The sequence below is a fragment of the Oryctolagus cuniculus genome, chromosome 8 (genome assembly GCF_964237555.1).
Source record: "Oryctolagus cuniculus chromosome 8, mOryCun1.1, whole genome shotgun sequence".
Taxonomy (NCBI): Eukaryota; Metazoa; Chordata; class Mammalia; order Lagomorpha; family Leporidae; genus Oryctolagus; species Oryctolagus cuniculus.
The window spans coordinates 91,995,665-92,012,648 of NC_091439.1; the positions used below are offsets into that span (position 1 = coordinate 91,995,665).

Sequence of the window (16,984 nt, forward strand, 5' to 3'; positions counted from 1 at the left end):
CTCATCATGTAATTGTTCTTCTATCCTCGCCATGATGAGCTTCCATGAGACTGCAGACTATGGAGATGCCTGTGAATTGTAACCTCCAAATTTAGCTCACCTTGGGTATTTTAGTTAAAGTGATAAAAGGCTGACTAACACACATCCTAAGTTCCATCAATGGATAAATGGGTCAAGAAAAAATGTGGTTTGCATGTAGAAGGCAGGATAGTGTTCAGCCTTAAAAAAAAAAAAAAAAAAAAAAAAAAAGAAAGATCTGGCTATTTGCCACAACATGGACAAACCTAGAGGATGTTATGCAAAATAAAATGAGCTGGACACAGAAATAAAAATACTGCATTATCTCTCTTACATAGCGAACTAGTGTGGGCAAGGCAAGGAGTCAATGAGGGACAAGGAGCTAAGGATTGCCAACACTCAAACTGAGTACATCCCCCAAAGTCCATCATCTCTCAGGCCTTTTCAGCAGGGCTGAAGATACAGCACATCGACACCTCATCTTACAGCTAAGCCTCGCTTTCCATCAGGCGCCAGATGGCAGGACACCTCCTTGGACATCACCAAAGCAACTGCAGCCCCACCCCAAACCCTGCCTCCTTTGGATCTTCAATAAGGTCCTGCCTCTATAAAAAGGATGAGCCCAGCCAGGGAGGGGGCAATTCTCCCTCTTGAGATTGTCTGCCCTCCTGTCGAGGTGTACCATCCCTTTGATTCTCTGCTTTCTACTAACTTGTATCTTTGTCTCCTGGTTGTATTCTTACACATGGGAAGACAAAAACCTGGACTCAGTCCAGGTGGGGTCTTTTCGGAGCCCAGCCAGGGCTCTTGATACCCTCAACATAATTCCGGGATCCCTATCCCCACAATGGAAACAACAACAACAACAACAACAATAATAATATGTTCATAATATAGAGATAGAGAATAAGAGCATTTTCTACAAGGAAAGGAAGAACAGAGAAATGCAGGCCAATATGTAGGAAGAACAGTAACTATGGGAGATAATGGATATGTTAATCTGCTTCCCTATATAACTCATTTTGCCATCTACATGTATCCCATAGCATTATGTTGCAAATCTCAGATATACAAAATGAAATTCATTTTTCAAAAAGAAATCAGGGGTCAGCACTGTGGTGTAGTGGGTAAAGCTGCTGCCTGCAGTGCTGGGATCCCTTATGGGCACCGGTTCCAGTCCCGGCTGCTCCACTTCTGATCCAGCTCTCTGGTAATGCCCTGGGAAAGCAGTAGAAGATGGCCCAAGTGCTTGGGCCCCTGCACTCATGTGGGAGACCCAGAAGAAGCTCCTGGCTCCTGGCTTCGGATCAGCCTAGCTCCAGCCGTTACAGCCATCTGGGGAGTGAACTGGCAGGTGGAAGACCTCTCTCTCGCTTTCTTATTTTTTTTAAGATTTCTTTGAAAGGCAGAGTTACAGAGAGAGTCTTCCATCTGCTGGTTTACTCCCCAAATGGCCACAATGTCCAGAACTGCACTGGTCCGAAGCTAGGAGCCAGGAGTTTCTCCCGGGTCTGTCACATAGGTGCAGGGGCCCAAGGACTTGGGCCATCTTATGCTTTCCCAGGCCATAGCAGAGAGAGCTGGATTGGAAGTGGAGCACCCGGGACTCGAACCCATGCCCATATGGGATGCCAGCACTGCAGGTGGTGGCTTTACCCTTTACATCACAGCACCCACCCCTCTCACTCACCTCTCTCTCTCTCTCTCTCTGCCTTTGCCTCTTTGTAACCCTGCCTTTTCAAATAAATAAATAAATCTTTTTAAAAAATCAAAGATAAAATAAGAAAACAGAAATTGGCCAAGTGCTATTTTTAGAAAAATAGCAATCGCTGTCACTTTCCATTGTATTTATTTGTCTTATTCACAATAACAAATTTTAGAAGGCAGTTACTTTGGGGATTGGAAAATGTTTCTTCCCATTTCATTATCAGAAAACGGATCTCCACGGATTATAAATGATACATTTGTCAAAATCCCCCATCTCTTAAAATCTATCAAAACATCATTATGCCCTGTGTTTGCTTCTGTCATTGAATTTTGAACCAAAATGTAATGTGTATGTTTTTAAGTCTCTACTTCTCTCTAACAGAGAATACTGAATGGAGTTTGTGCTGGAGTTGCAGACTGGAAGCTCCTGGAGGGCAAACACTGTCTTATTTGTCCTTGAATTATCATCTCTGCATCTACCTCTCATAAATAATTTTTTCAAAGAATGACTAAGCTGACCATTACGCTCTTGAAAAGCAGTGTGTGCAGAAGATAAACTCTCAGCGTATAAAAGAATGGTTTGGAAATGGAAATCATTTTCATCACTTCACAATTAATGCAATTATTTATCATTGTGCAAGTTATAAAAACAGCTGTGTGACACTTCTCCTCCTGGACACATAATGACCGATTGAAAAGTCCCTGTTCAGTTTTTCAACATAACTACCAAAAGGGAGGCTTTAAAATATTCACCATCTAAAAATTTTAAATGACCTGTACATCAATAACACTATTGTTCTCATTAAAATTTGTGGGGCCTCCTTAAAGGGAATTTCTCCTCTATTATCTTACTTTTCTTAACAAGGGCTTAAAATATCAAAATTTTAAAATCTTTTCCATAGAAAAGTGATTAAGTGTTCTGTAATTGAAACAGAAAGTCATGGCTTATTCTTCAAACTTCAGATAAATGTTGAAGGCTTTCCAAAATAATCAATCTGTTACAGTTACTGCAATTTATTAAAATCTTTATGGCAAAAACATCATAATTATAAAATATATTTCAGGTTGTCAGATTATTATGAAGGTCTGGCTTCCTCATTCAGTCAGTTTCCCAGTTAGATTTTCATTGGGAATCCCCTCATTGTTTGGACCTATGGGCTTCCTTTCAACTTCCCTTAGGGCCTGGGCTTCAAGCACAGCCTCAGATAAGACATGAAGTGTTAAGATTATAACTTATTTACCACTTTTGACTACCTAACTTAATTTTTAAAAGGATTAAAACATCACATTCCAGGGGCCCGGTGCTGTGGAATAGTGGGTAAAGCCTCTACCTGCAGTGCCTGCATCCCATATGGGTGCTGGTTTGAGTCCCAGCTGTTCCACTCCCAATCCAGCTCTGTGCTAATGGCCTGGGAAAGCAGCTGAGGATGGCCCAAGTCCTTGGGCCCCTGTACCCACACGGAAGACCCAGAGGAAGCTCCCAGCTCCTGGCTTCAAATCGGCCCAGCTCCAGCCATTGCAGCCATTTGGGGAGTGAACCAACAGATGGAAGACTTTCTCTCTCTCTCTCTCTCTCTCTCTCTGCCTCTCCCTTTGCCTCTGCCCTTCTGTAACTTTGTCTTTCAAATAAGTAAATAAATAAGTCTTAAAGAAATGAAGTGTAACTCCATGAAACAAACTGATGTAAGAGACTAACAAATGGGGTCACATAGTAGTAAAAACAGGCAATTGCTTCTTCTCCATTTTTTCTTCAAGTAACAATTATCGGTAAACACTTTCCAGGGATGATTCAGTAGTCTATGAAAGTGACCCAATCCAATAACAAACCAAATATTTTTTTCTTTCTCTCTTTTTCTCCTTCCTTCCTTCCTTCCTTCCTTCCTTCCTTCCTTCCTTCCTTTCTCTTTCTTTCTTTCTTTCTCTTTCTCTCTCTTTCTTTCTCTTTCTTTCTTTCTCTCCCTCCTTCCTTCCTTCCTTCCTTCCCTCCTTCCTTCCTTCCTTCCTTCCTTCCATGGGCAACTGTAGGATTGTGATAGGAACCCATTGTGATCCAAGTGTTTTTCTTACTTTCCAATTATTGATATGTTGGTGTAAACTCTAAATGGGTTAAACCCATAACTATTAAATTAAAAACATAGGGTAAATAATTCTCAGTATTTTACTGGGTGATGATTTTTTAAATAAGAACCTCAATGCACAGGAAACAAAAGAAAAATTAGAAAAATGGGATCCCATTAAACTAAAAAGCTCTGAAGAGCAAAGGATACAAAAGACAGAGTGAAGAGATGACCAACTGAACATGAGAAAATATTTCAAACAACACATCTGACAGTGGACTAATATCCATAACACACACACACACACACACACACACATCTCAATAGTGAATAATCAAATAATTGTTTAAAAAATCGTCCAATGGCTCTATATAAACATTCTGAAAAGAAAACACACAAAAAAGCCAGCATGTATAGGGAAAAGTGTTCTTTATCACTAACAAGCAGGGAAATAAACATCAAAATCACATCCAGGTAGAATGGCTATTGTCCAAGAAGACAAAGGGTAACCAGTGCTGGCAAGGACCTGGTTAAAACGGAATTCTTGCACTCTATTGATGAGAATGTAAGTAAGTATGGAAAAGAGTAGGGAGATTCCTCAAAGTGTAAAATTAGAGCTACATTTGAGCCAACAATCCTACTGTTGCGTATATCTGCAAAGGAAATGGAATCAATACATGGAGGAGTTACTGGCACAATTCACAATATCCAAAAAATGGAATCAACCTAACTTTCAACCAACTGATTAATGGGTAAAGCAAATGTGATACATACACACAATGGAATCCTATTCAGAAATCTTTAAAAGGATGAAATCTTGTAATTTGCAGCAACGTAGATGAAGGTGGAGACATTATGTTAAGTGAAATAAGTTGATCTCATAGATCTTAGACTGGATTCCAGAGGCTGGGAGAGTGTGTGAGGGGGTGGAGACTGAAGGGAATGATGAGAAAAGATCAAAAAATGGGCAATAAGTTATAGTTAGAGTGACTATTGGTAATGATCATGTAATGTATACTGCAAAAAAAAAGGCTGAAAAAAAGAATTTTGAAAGTTCTAACTACAAATAAATGATAAATGGTATAGATATATTTACCATGATTTGAACATTTTAGAATGTATCTATGTATTGAAACATCACATATACACATAAATATGTACAATTATTTTGTGCCAACTAAAAAATGAAAAATATAAAATATATATGAATTATATATGCACACTTGTGTATGCATGTGTGGGTGTTTATGCGTGACAAATGCATTAAGATGTGTCATTTACAGCCGGCGCCGTGGCTCACTAGGCTAATCCTCCGCCTTTCGGCGCCGGCACATCAGGTTCTAGTTCCGGTCAGGGTGCCGGATTCTGTCCCGGTTGCCCCTCTTCCAGGCCAGCTCTCTGCTGTGGCCAGGGAGTGCAGTGGAGGATGGCCCAAGTACTTGGGCCCTGCACCCCATGGGAGACCAGGATAAGTACCTGGCTCCTGCCGTCAGATCAGCGCGGTGCGCCGGCCTCAGTGCACCAGCCGCGGCAGCCACTGGAGGGTGAACCAACGGCAAAGGAAGACCTTTCTCTCTGTCTCTCTCTCACTGTCCACTCTGCCCGTCAAAAAAAAAAAAAAAAAAGTGTCATTTAGCTTGTACTGTATGATATACCATCCTAAAAGGTCATGGTTTAAAATAACTCATATAGCTCCAGGTTGGATTGACAATTTGCGCTGCACTCACCACGGCAGTTTCTCTACTGTTCTTAGTTGACCAAAATTCAGATTTTCAGATTTTCCATATTGCACAAGTGCAATGAAACACTTTTTATACCACAGAATAAAAAGTACACATTTACAAAGGGATAAAGCACTTGGAAACAAAAGGAGTCATTGAGCCTCTATCTGAAATTGAAGGAAGCCAGTTGGGAAGCAATTATCAGAAGGTAGGCTTCAGGGATGCCTGCAGATAAAAATAAAATGCAAAACAAAACAGCCTTGATCCTGATGATAAACAATCAATCCCCCTAGGATCCAGAAAATGAGGATGGAGCCTGGAATTGAGCAGGACCTTCTAGGACCTGGGAGCTGTAAACACTGCAGACCCTGTTAGTCATCCTCCAAAGGTCAACCCATACCAGCAGCCACACACCAGGGGTGGTGAAACCAGCATGGCCATCAGACTCATATCCACAAGAAACACCAGGTCACCCCTGTCCTTGCATTTTGTAAGACTGTAAACATTTCATTGTAATCCTAAACACCTGTTTGCCCAAAGGATGATAAATCTGATTGTCCCTGATCTCCAAACAGCACAGGCTAAACAGGGAAACTACCTGACCTTTTGAGCATATGTAATCCTATTTAAAGAGCTTTATATAATAGGCAGCCTGCAAACCTAGAGCAACTATCGGTCACTCTGTTAGTCTGATGTGAAGCACAGCAGGAAATCACTCTGCCTCCTGAACTCTTTGTGGGAATCATATTTAATCCGTCTTGGGGGCCATAATGTTTATGCTTGTACATTAATCTGCTATTTAAAAAGAATATCAAGAGTATCAAGAGTTGCTTTACAAGGGAAATAGGTCAAGTTACAAAGGTACTAAAATGTGTGTGTGTGAATAAAAGCACTTTTTATTTTGATAGCATCTGTTATCTAAGTCTCCAAGTCTTTTTGCTGCCCTTTCATGATTAGAGTTATTGAGAGAAAGCAAAGTCCCCACATTCAGTTCAGTAGATAAAGATTAAATGATTGCTTATTTCACTGTTGTCTTTCAGTACAAATGCTTTCAAATGTTGATGACTACCCGTCTCTTTGGTGGAGCTTATTAAATACACAGATACTTGAGGTGTACCCCAAAGTCACTACAACACAGTGCCATAGGAGGCGGGGCCCATGGGTGTGCGAGTTTAGCCTGCTGCACACGTGGGTCAGGTGACACCACTCAGGGTGGAAAGGTGCTGGCCATACAACGGAATGGCAAAGAACAAGGAAAACAAAATCAAGACTTTTTGAACTGAAAGAGACCTGGAAGAAGAAAGACTTGTGAACAAGGGCATTCTGTCCTCGCTGGTGTCATCGCTCATAGACCACGGACCAGAGAATGGAGATGAGCGCCAGTCCCACTGCCTGGCTCCAGCCTTCAGCAGGTGCCAGTCCGCTGCCCAAGAAGCCTGTAACAGGGAGCTGAGGAGCGCACCCAGCAGCTGCTCCTAAGAAAGAAAGTAAACACTCCCAACATGCACTGAGGCGCAGGGAGGGGCTCAGGTTCCTCACACTTCCCTGCAGAGGCCAAAAGGACTAATAATTAACCGCTGCTGCTCGGACGCTGCGGGCGGGCGCCGAGCCGGTGCGGGCTCAGAGAGGAGCGGCGCGCCGCGGCTCCGCCCCCTCTGGCCTCGGACCTCGCCTACAGGTGGGTCCCAGGTGAAGCCCAGGCCCTGGAGGTACGGAGTACTGCCTTTCCTGCAGCCAGAGCTCCTGGTTGAACACGGGAACTCACTCTGCAGAGCAAGTGCAGCCCAGCACCTGCGGGTGGAGCCCCGGTGTGAAGCACGGCGGTGGGGAAGAGGACCCCTGCACCGCCCCCCTGGAGTCAGGTGGAGCGCAGGTTATCAGAGAGCAGGATCAGAGGCTGCAAGGTTGAATGAATGCGCGCTTGTTTCAGAGCAGGCTGAACCCCGGACACTACTTTTCCTCCTGATTTTCTCAGAACACTCTATTCTGCTCAAGGTAAGGCGGTGGGGAGGGTGAGGAAAGGAGGGAGCCGGGGGCAGCAGGAGTGGCCTGACTGTGGCCGCGCCAGTCCTACTCCCTTAGGTCAGGAAGCCCTTTACCTGCAAGTGCGCTTGGCGCTCGCCCTGGTAGACAAACTAGGCTCTTGGACTACACCCCGCTCTCCCGGTGGCCTGAGCCTTAGAATCTCCTGGGAATCCTTAGCCTGGGATTCAGATCCTTTTCACTGAGGGTTCAGGTAAACCTTGATCTGTTTTCACAAAGGGACAGGGAGGTCACCGCCAAACAATTCAAGATTCCCAACGCAATTTCAGACCTAAATGAAACAATGACCGTAAATGACTAAATGAGACTCCATGGGTTAAGGATACAAATTCTGAAGCAGGAGAGTCATCCTGGCTTTGCTGTTTCCTAGTTTGCCCCTTTGCAATCTGTTTCACTTATCTGAGCCTCAAAAGTTTGTCATCTTGAAACAGACATCACACCAGGATCTGCCATGAAGGGCTCTGTGGGAATTATTCATTCAGCAGGTGTTCTACACAGGGTGTCTCCTTCTGGCATTAATAAGCAGCTCTGCCAACAGGGCCATATGAAGAAGGGTGCTGAGCTAGGAGACCAGACTATGCGGGTGCTGGCATTGACCTGGGTTCCAGAAAGTGGATCCGGGACACATGAGCAGGTGGTAGGCAGGCAAAGCGCCTCTCTGAGCAACAATGAAAGTACCTGGTTTCTGGCCACCTTTCCAACAAAGTGTGTGGTGACAAATTTAAATGTATTTGCTACTCAGTCACTTATTTTAGAAAAAAATCCTGTATATATATTAATCTGTTATTTTTGAAAGAAAAATAGAAATGTATACTAAGAGTTGCACACAATTTTATATTTGGGGATCCATGGCATTTGATTTTTTTTTTCAGAAAGATTACTTCTCAATAACTTCAATCAGAGTGTACCATATAATCCATGTATTTATATTGTAGTACCTACTGAATTGTTTGTATTGAGATGATGTTGCCATTCATTTATGTTTATGTACAACAAACACCAAAGAATGGCACCTATGTTTTGTTAATCTTTACCTTTTAAGCTTAAATGACCTGGAAGTGGCAATATTTTATGAGGTGTTATTAAAGGCACTTGTGTTAATGTTGCTGGTGGATTTACTGATATTGCTAACTTAGAGGAGGGGACAAAAGTGGTAGCTGTGACTAGCAATTTTTATTGATGTCATTTTATCTTTTTGATTTTATTAATATAAAACACTTAAATGATTTTTGATTGACCCTAACTTTATATGGTCACTGTGTCAGTGGATTATTTTTTCAAATTGCAAAGTAGAAATTCTCCAGTATACTTGTAAGAGGGTATTGAAAGGAAAATTGTGAATGAAATTCTAAAGCCAACCTAACCGAACATTACTTTTTCACTGTCTTCTGGAGCCTGGTCGTGTTTCAGTGTAGTTCAGCCAACAACTGAATAAATTAAATAAATTAGAGCACCAGTATGCACTTCACATTTTTAAAAGAGGAAATATACTTTTATACTGGTATATATTATTAGAACTCTTTATACTAAGTTGTTTAGTTTTTGTGTTTCTTGAAAGGCATATGTCTAAATAAAGAACAGCAACTCCAATTTGAGATCAATCTATTTAATCATATTTGAAATTGGAAATATAGATATAATTTTTCTACTTTTTCTACTATATATAACATTTTATGATAAATGATGAAATGTTTTGATCAAAGAGTGATAACCAATAGTGATTAAGGAAAAACTAACTTCCAATTATATTCAAAATATTGTAACATGCATACATAATTTTTTAACATGCAGTTGAGAGGTTCATCCTGACCCTTGTTTTAATTTACTAAAATAAAAATATCTATACTTTTAATTGAAGCAGAAATCTAATGCCAACAGTTCATTTATTTGTAGAAGTTCATTGATTGTAGTGTAAAGGGGAAATTCAGGGTTATTAAAGGTACATGGGCTGCTTATAAAAGTTCAGATCTTTTTAAATGCTCCAGGCCAGTTGAAAATACATCCTTGGAAAAAGGACTCTTTGATATGTTCTGTTGCATATATTTATCTGTAGTGTCCAAATCTATAAATTATAGTGGTCTTATCAATTTTATAACAACTTCAGTTACCAAAGCAACCAGTGCCACCACTTGTAGTAGTTGAATATGGGCATGTCTCCTCTTTAAGTCACGAGGGAGCTTACTACAGGAGCTTAGATGGTTGAAGGAAAATTACATCATTGCTCAGAACCCCTTAAATGGTGCTCAGAAGAGAGAGTTTTGCAGCCAAAATATAAACAGGAGAAATGACTCATGATCTCTGTGAAATCAGCCTTAAATTTCCTTTTGAGAACTCAGAGGGAGCAGAGAATCCTTGGATTCCACCACAGAGCAAGCTCAGAAGCCATCTGCAGGCTGATCAGCTCCCTCCAAGACCATGTAGTGGTCAACGTGCCTGAAGTCCTTGAGTGGCCTCTATAACTTGCTTCTCCTCCTCTTGTCCTCACCTGCCTGAGGGTACTTTGGGCAGAAGAAAGTGCAGGGCATCAGTGCCATGGAGATACCAAATAGAATATTAAAGATTTGGCATCACAAGGTAGATCCCACTGGAACTGACAGCCATGGCATGCTCACACATCAGAAAGCCTGGGTTCGATTCCTGGCTCCAGCTCCTGACTGCAGCTTCCTACTAATGCAGACCCTAGGAGGCAGTGGCTTTGACCCAGTAAATGGGTTCCTGCCATCCATGTGGGAGACCTGGATTAAGTCCCCAGCTCCTGGCTTTGTCTGGCCCACCCTGATTCTTGCCGGTATTAGGAGATGGAACTAGCTGGTGAGAGTTTCCTTCTGTTTATTTCTGTCTCTCTGCCTCTGGAATAAACTTTCTCAGAAAAGTGCTACTAACACTTTTTAAATTTTTTCTTATTTATATAAGGTGAATACATTTCATGCATTTCATATATACAGATTTAGGAGCATAGCAGTACTTCCCACCCTTCCCTCCCTCTCACCCACACTTCCACCCTGCTTCTCCCTTCCTTTCTTAGTCTTTCTTTTAATTTTTACAATGACTTACTGTCAGTATATTTTATAATCATGAGATAAACTCTCCTCTAAGTAATGAATGCACTAAACAGCAAGAAGACGAAACACTGTTCCTCAATGGTAGATACAAGAGCTATAAACAATAATCAAATCTCAAAATGTCAAGTTCACTCATATATATTACATTTTTGTACTCTTAGTTACTACAGATCAGAAAAAACATATGAAATTTGTCTTTTTGGGACTGGCTTATTTCACTAAGTATAATGGTTTCCAGTTGCATCCATTTTGTTGCTAAAGACAGGGTTTCATTCTTATTTATAGCTGAGTAGTATTCCATATTGTAGATATGCCATGTTTTGTTTATCCAGTCATCAGTTGATGGACATCTGGCTTGATTCCATTTCTTACCTATTGTGAATTGAGCTGCAATAAAAATGGAGGTACAGATCACTCTTTCATGTGCTGATTTCATTTCCTTTAGGTAAATTCCCAGGAATGGGATGGCTGAGTCATATAGTAGATTTATTTTCAGATCTCAGAGGTATCACTGCACTATCTTCCACAATGGCTGTACTAGTTTACATTTGCACCAACAATGGACTGGGATACATCTTTCCTTACATCCTCACCAGCGTTTATTGTTTTTGGATTTCTGGAGGAGAGCCATTCTAACTGGGCTGAGGTGAAACCTCATTGTGGTTTTGATTTGCATTTCCCTGATGGCTAGTGATCCTGAGCATCTTTTCATTTGTTGGCCATTTCAATTTCAAAAATTGAAAAATTTTGAAAAATACCCACTTAAGGGGCCGGCACCATGGCTCACTTGGTTAATCCTCTGCCTGAAGCACCAGCATCCCATATGGGTGCCGAGTTCTAGTCCTGGTTGCTCCTCTTTCAGTCCAGCTCTCTGCTGTGGCCTGGGAAGGCAGTGGAGGATGGCCCAAGTGCTTGGGCCCCTGCACCGGCGTGGTAGACCAGGAGGAAGCACCTGGTTCCTGGTCTCAGATCGGCGCAGTGCACCAGCTGTAGCGGCCATTTGGGGAGTGAACCAACGGAAGGAAGACCTTTCTCTCTGTCTCTCTCTCACTGTTTAACTCTGCCTGTCAAATGAAAAAAAGAAATACCTGTTTAAATCCTTTGCCCATTTCTTAACTGCATTGCTTTTTATGTTGTTGTTGAGTTCCCTGAGCTCCTTATAGATTCTGGATATTAATCCTTTATCAGTTTAATAGTTTGCAAAAATTGTCTCCATTCTGTCATTGTCACATCACTTCCTTAAGTGTTTCCTTTTCAGTGAATATTTTTATGAATATTTTATTAGTTTGATGTAATCCCATTTGTCTATGGTTTGTTTTTATTGCCTATACTTCTCTGGCCTTTTCTAAGAAGTCTTTGTCTATGTCAATATTTTGCAGAGTTTACCCAATGTTCTCCTCTAGTAATTTGATATTATCAGGTCATAGATTTCAATCTTTGATCCATTTTGAGTTGATTTTTGTATAAGGTGTAAGGTAGGCATCTTGTTTCATACTTCTGCATGTTAAGAACCAATTTTCCCAGCATTATTTGTTAAAGACTATCCATTCTCCAGTATTGACTTTAGCTCCTTTGTCAAAGACTTGGTTTTAGATGTGTGGATGGGTTTCTGGGGTTTCTATTCTGTTCCATGGGTGACATGTCTAATTTTGTGCCAATACCAGGCTGTTTTGATGATAATTTCCCTGTAGTATATCTTGAAATGTGGTATTGTGATGCCTCCAGCTTTGCTTGTGTTAAGATTGCCTTAGCTATTGGTGTTCTCGTGTTTCCATTTTAACATAGTTTTTTCTAGATCTGAAACGAATGTCATGGTATATTGACTGGGATTGCATTGATTCTGTATATTGCAGTCCTACCCTATGACATTTTGATGATATTAATATTCCAATCCACAAACATGGAAGAGTTTTCATTTTTTGGTGTCTTCCTTTCTTTCTTTTATGTTTTGTAATTTGCATTGTAGAGATTGTTTACCTCCTTGGTTAAATTTGTTATGGATACTTTCTCATTTCTTTGGAGTGATGTAATTGCATATGGCTCTGATCTTCTCTATTCCAAGTTTTTTCTCTACCCCAAGTTTCTAGGTCAGAACTGAGAGAACAACTTTATTTTGGAGCTGAACAGTTATTTGTAGCTTTGTTACTTTTTGAGGGTAAAACACTATTTTTTTAATTTTAAGTTAAAAAAATTTTTTAAATTTTAGAATTTACAGCCCTTAATTTAACCTTACCTTATAATTAAAATAAACAGTTGTTATTGTAATGTGATACTTTCTGTTGTTTTTTTAAGTAACTGTTATTTCGTGTGTGTGTGTGTGTATTTTATGTCAGATATGCTCCTGGTATATGAATTAGAAATTACACATGCAATCAGAAAGAAAATAATTATCATTTATGTTCTCACAACTCCTAATTTCCCTATTAATATTTTAACATACATCCTTATTAATATTTTAATCTACACTCCTGTTTACTGAATAGATTCAGTATTTTATATGTCTCATCTAAATACCTGAATATAAAAAGGTACTTCAAAATATTCATGAAAGAATGGGCATTTGGCACAGCAGTTAAGATGGCATTTGGCACACACACATCTCTTATCAGAATCCTGGGGTTCAAGTCCCAGTTCTGTCTCTGATTCCAGTTTACTGCTAATGCACTTCCTGAGAGGCAGCAGTCGATGGCTTAAGTATTTGGGTCCCTGAAACCCAGATAAGAGGCTTGGATTGAGTTCTGTGCTTCTGGCTTTGGCCTGGCCCAGCCCTACCTCTTGTGGGTATTTGGAAAGTTAACCAGTCTATATACGATCTTCCTCTGTGTGTCTCTGTCTTTCTATCCCTTTCTACCTTTCAAATAAAAAGGGAAAATAAATACATTTTAAAAATTAAAATTCCTGTACAAATGGACACAAAATACAAATTTATTTTGGTGCAAAAAAACTTTTTAAATCCATACATTTCTTGTCATAAGACACATTCCCCATTAACTCAAAGATCCCCTGTATTTTCTCAGTCTAGAAGACATAACAGTGAAATAGTGATAATTCCATTCTAAAGGGTCTAGTATTCAATAATATAATAAGATTAGAGAAAGAAAGTAGTGATTAATCAGATAGCTGCAGATAATTTGCTGTGAAAGTTAAGACACAAGAGAAATTCACTTTGGCTGGAGAAAATATGGATGTTAGTGCACAGGCACACACACACCCACACACACATTTAGTTCTTCATAAAGTCATGACCATTGTGGCACTTCATGCACCCAGTGACTTCAGAAATAAGGGGCTATAGATACAGATATAGGCTACACTTCCACCAGCACCATAGAAAGCACAGAGCAGGAACTCAGGAAATGTTTATTGGATAGTCAATGAAACAAATTTTCCATTTTAAATAAGTAACCGTTTAATACATCCATGGTTGGGCACAGGAAGGTACTTTAAATGACTGACTCATTTGCTTCATGTGGGCTCATTTTGGTCAGAAGGTAACCGACAAGCCCAGGCAAGACCACACCCAGGTGGGAACACAGAGCCGGGCAGGTGAACCACACATGCCTCAGCTCTTCCTGGGCTTTGCCCAGACCCTGGTGCTGCCTGATGCTGCCTCCTCAGGTCCCAGATGCCCTTGGCTAGCTCAGCTTCATTCTGCCTTCCTGAGCGTCTCCCATTCCTGTTCATCCCAAACCTGCTGGTACTTCCTAGTGCAATTTATTTCTCCAGGACTTGATTGCTGAACTAAGTCTCTGTCTTTCATTCCCGGGCCATAGAGCAGGCTAAATAGCCAAACTTAAGTAAGTGACCTTATTTCATACACAATGTACATCAGCGAGCTCTGGCCCCAGGCCTTAGAAGGAACAATATCATCTACCCTCTCAGTGAAGTGTTATAGATTTGCGTCAACCATCTTCCTTTTAGGAATAGTTCTACCAAATAGCTGTGAGCAGTGAGACCTCAAGGCCTCCAGACTTCCAATTTTCTTTCTTCATTAGTCTTCTCCACCTCTGCCATTCATGACCTCTCTGTCATCTTACCCATAAGGCTTTACGAAAACTAGGTCAGACCCTCAAATTCACCAAGTTCATATAATCTAGAAGACTCTAACAAGAGACCCACCAGGTTTCAGTTTGCTGTGAAGCATGATGAATAGGAATGGTAAACAGAGGAGGAGAAACTGTGTGAATTCATAGTTCTGTGCCTCACTTTACAATTAACAGCAATGAGATTTTTACCAAGCTGTATTTTTACCTTTCGTGTATTTAAACCATTTGAATATTTTATCTAACCATTTTTAGCTCTGACATGGTCACTATTCTTTTCTATTCAATTACAATGCACTGACTATGAACAGACATTTCATTCTGTTTTCACTTTCTTTCATTAAATCCCATTCCACTGTCCTGCTGAAGTTCAGAGAATACCATAAAAGCACCGGAAATACTTTCATCACATCTGAAATCTGAAGCTGGCTGTGATTTACTGCAATATAGATCACAAGTCAGACATGTAGTTACTTAGTGATTATTTAATCTTTTTAATTATGTTTTTGTGGCTTTTATAAATACAAACAGAGAGAGAACTGACCGGAAAGCCACGGTAGTGACTCTTCAGCCCATCACTGCCAGTTTTCACCTTGTGTTCAAAGTTCCTATTGGTGGTTCTTTTCACTTCAGTAATATCCTCTGGCTCAGCGAGGGCCTGCTTTCTGGTTCATAGAAACTTCTGGCTATTTTCTCACCTGCTGGAAGGGGTAAGGCAGCTCTTGGGATGTCTAATCCCATTTGAGAGCACCAATATCATTTGAGAGGGCTCCATACTCATGTGCTAATCACCTCCTGAAGTCTTCACCTCCTAACACTATTGCACTGGGGATAGGATTTTAACACATGAATTTGGCAGGGGGCTCATGGAGCTCCTGCTGTATCTGTCCCAGGGCAACCTAAAGGCCCAACAGGTTTCTAACCCCTGGCACTGCTTCACTGGACTGAGTAACACCTGTTCTTTCTGATGTGAATCTGTGCATTGTCCAAGACATGCCACAAAAGAGGATGACCCTGCCAACAATGTTTCACCAAAAAGGATGACATCCCCAACTTGAGGGCTATCATTCTTTGAGCAAGGGATAACATCAGCAAAGGAAATAAGGCATAAATGAACAATGGCAATACAAAGCAGGAAGAATCACAGCAGTGTAGATGAAGAAGGTTATGGGCGACTTACAGAGGTTGCAACTAAGTGGAAACTAGAAAGAAGCAGAAATCCAGACCTACAGTGATGGGAGTCCTTGCATGCTAGGGACTTGCAAAGAAAAGACTCCATGGTATGGAACTTCCAAGACTGTCACTGAAGACCAGCATTAACCTTAGTTTAGAAAGGTAGGTTTGAGTGGAATTGCAGAAAACCTGAATGTCAGGTTAAGGGTCTTAGTTTGTATTTACTAAAAATAAGATCCAAGGAATGTTTGTAAACAACAAAGGGACATGATGGTCAGTGGGCTAAAAATATAAATGGATACCCCAGTCCAGCATTTAGCTTAGGGACTAATACAGGTGCCTGGTGAGATTAACAAAGTGACTAGGAGGGAACTTCAAAAAGTTCATGGAAAAATGGAGTTAAAAGAAAGCATATTTCTTACAGCAATATGATACATCAAGAATTTTATGGATACCTACCTACTGGTCACCCATGCTTGCAAAGTCATAAATAAAGCCTTGCTTTTTTGTTGGAAAACAACAACAACAAAAAAGAATTTTATGAGAATGGCAGAGTAACTTTCTTTTCTTGCCCTCTTCCTCCCATCCACTTCCCTGTATTCTGGAGAATTAGGATATAAAATGTCTTTCACTCATCCTAACCCATGAAGCCTAGTTTGAAAAGAGAAAGAAGAAATACCCTCCCTCACCTTTTCTTTTCCTTTGTTTTCTTTTTCTCTGTCTTTTTTAAAGAAAATCGCATTGCTTAGTGAAATAAGCCAGTCCCAAAAAAGACAAATATGTTTCCCCTGATTTGGGGTACTAATATGCAGAGTAACAAAAAATGTAATGTATATGAGTGAAATTGATGCATTGACATTTTTAAAAGATTTATTTTATTCATTTGAAAGGCAACATTACAAAGAGAAAGGAGGAAGGATAAAAATATCTTCCATCCTCTGGTTCACTCCACAAATGTCCGCAACAGCCAGGGCTGGGTCAGGCAAAAGCCAGGAGCCAGGAGCTTTCCCCAGATTTCCCACATGGGTGCAGAGGCCCCAATACTTGGGTCATTTTCCTCTGCTTTCCCAGGTGCACCAGCAGGGAGCTAGAACGGAAGTAGAACACCCGGACTCACTGGTGCCCACAAGGGATGCTGCAGGCTGACTCAGTTGGTGGCT

At 40.7% G+C, this 16,984-nt stretch overlaps 1 protein-coding gene across 2 annotated transcripts in view; it reads left to right on the top strand.

Annotated features, from left to right (window-relative positions):
* The first annotated feature begins 6,745 nt into the window (after window positions 1-6,745).
* RASSF6 (Ras association domain family member 6) overlaps window positions 6,746-16,984 on the top strand; it is a 51,158-nt gene continuing 40,919 nt past the window's right edge. The window contains exon 1 of one of the 2 annotated variants that reach the window (XM_051820216.2): window positions 6,746-7,498. The gene's annotated coding sequence lies outside the window, so the exon portion shown is untranslated. The remainder of the gene's footprint in view (window positions 7,499-16,984) is intronic. The other variant, XM_008267756.4, reaches the window with a different exon arrangement.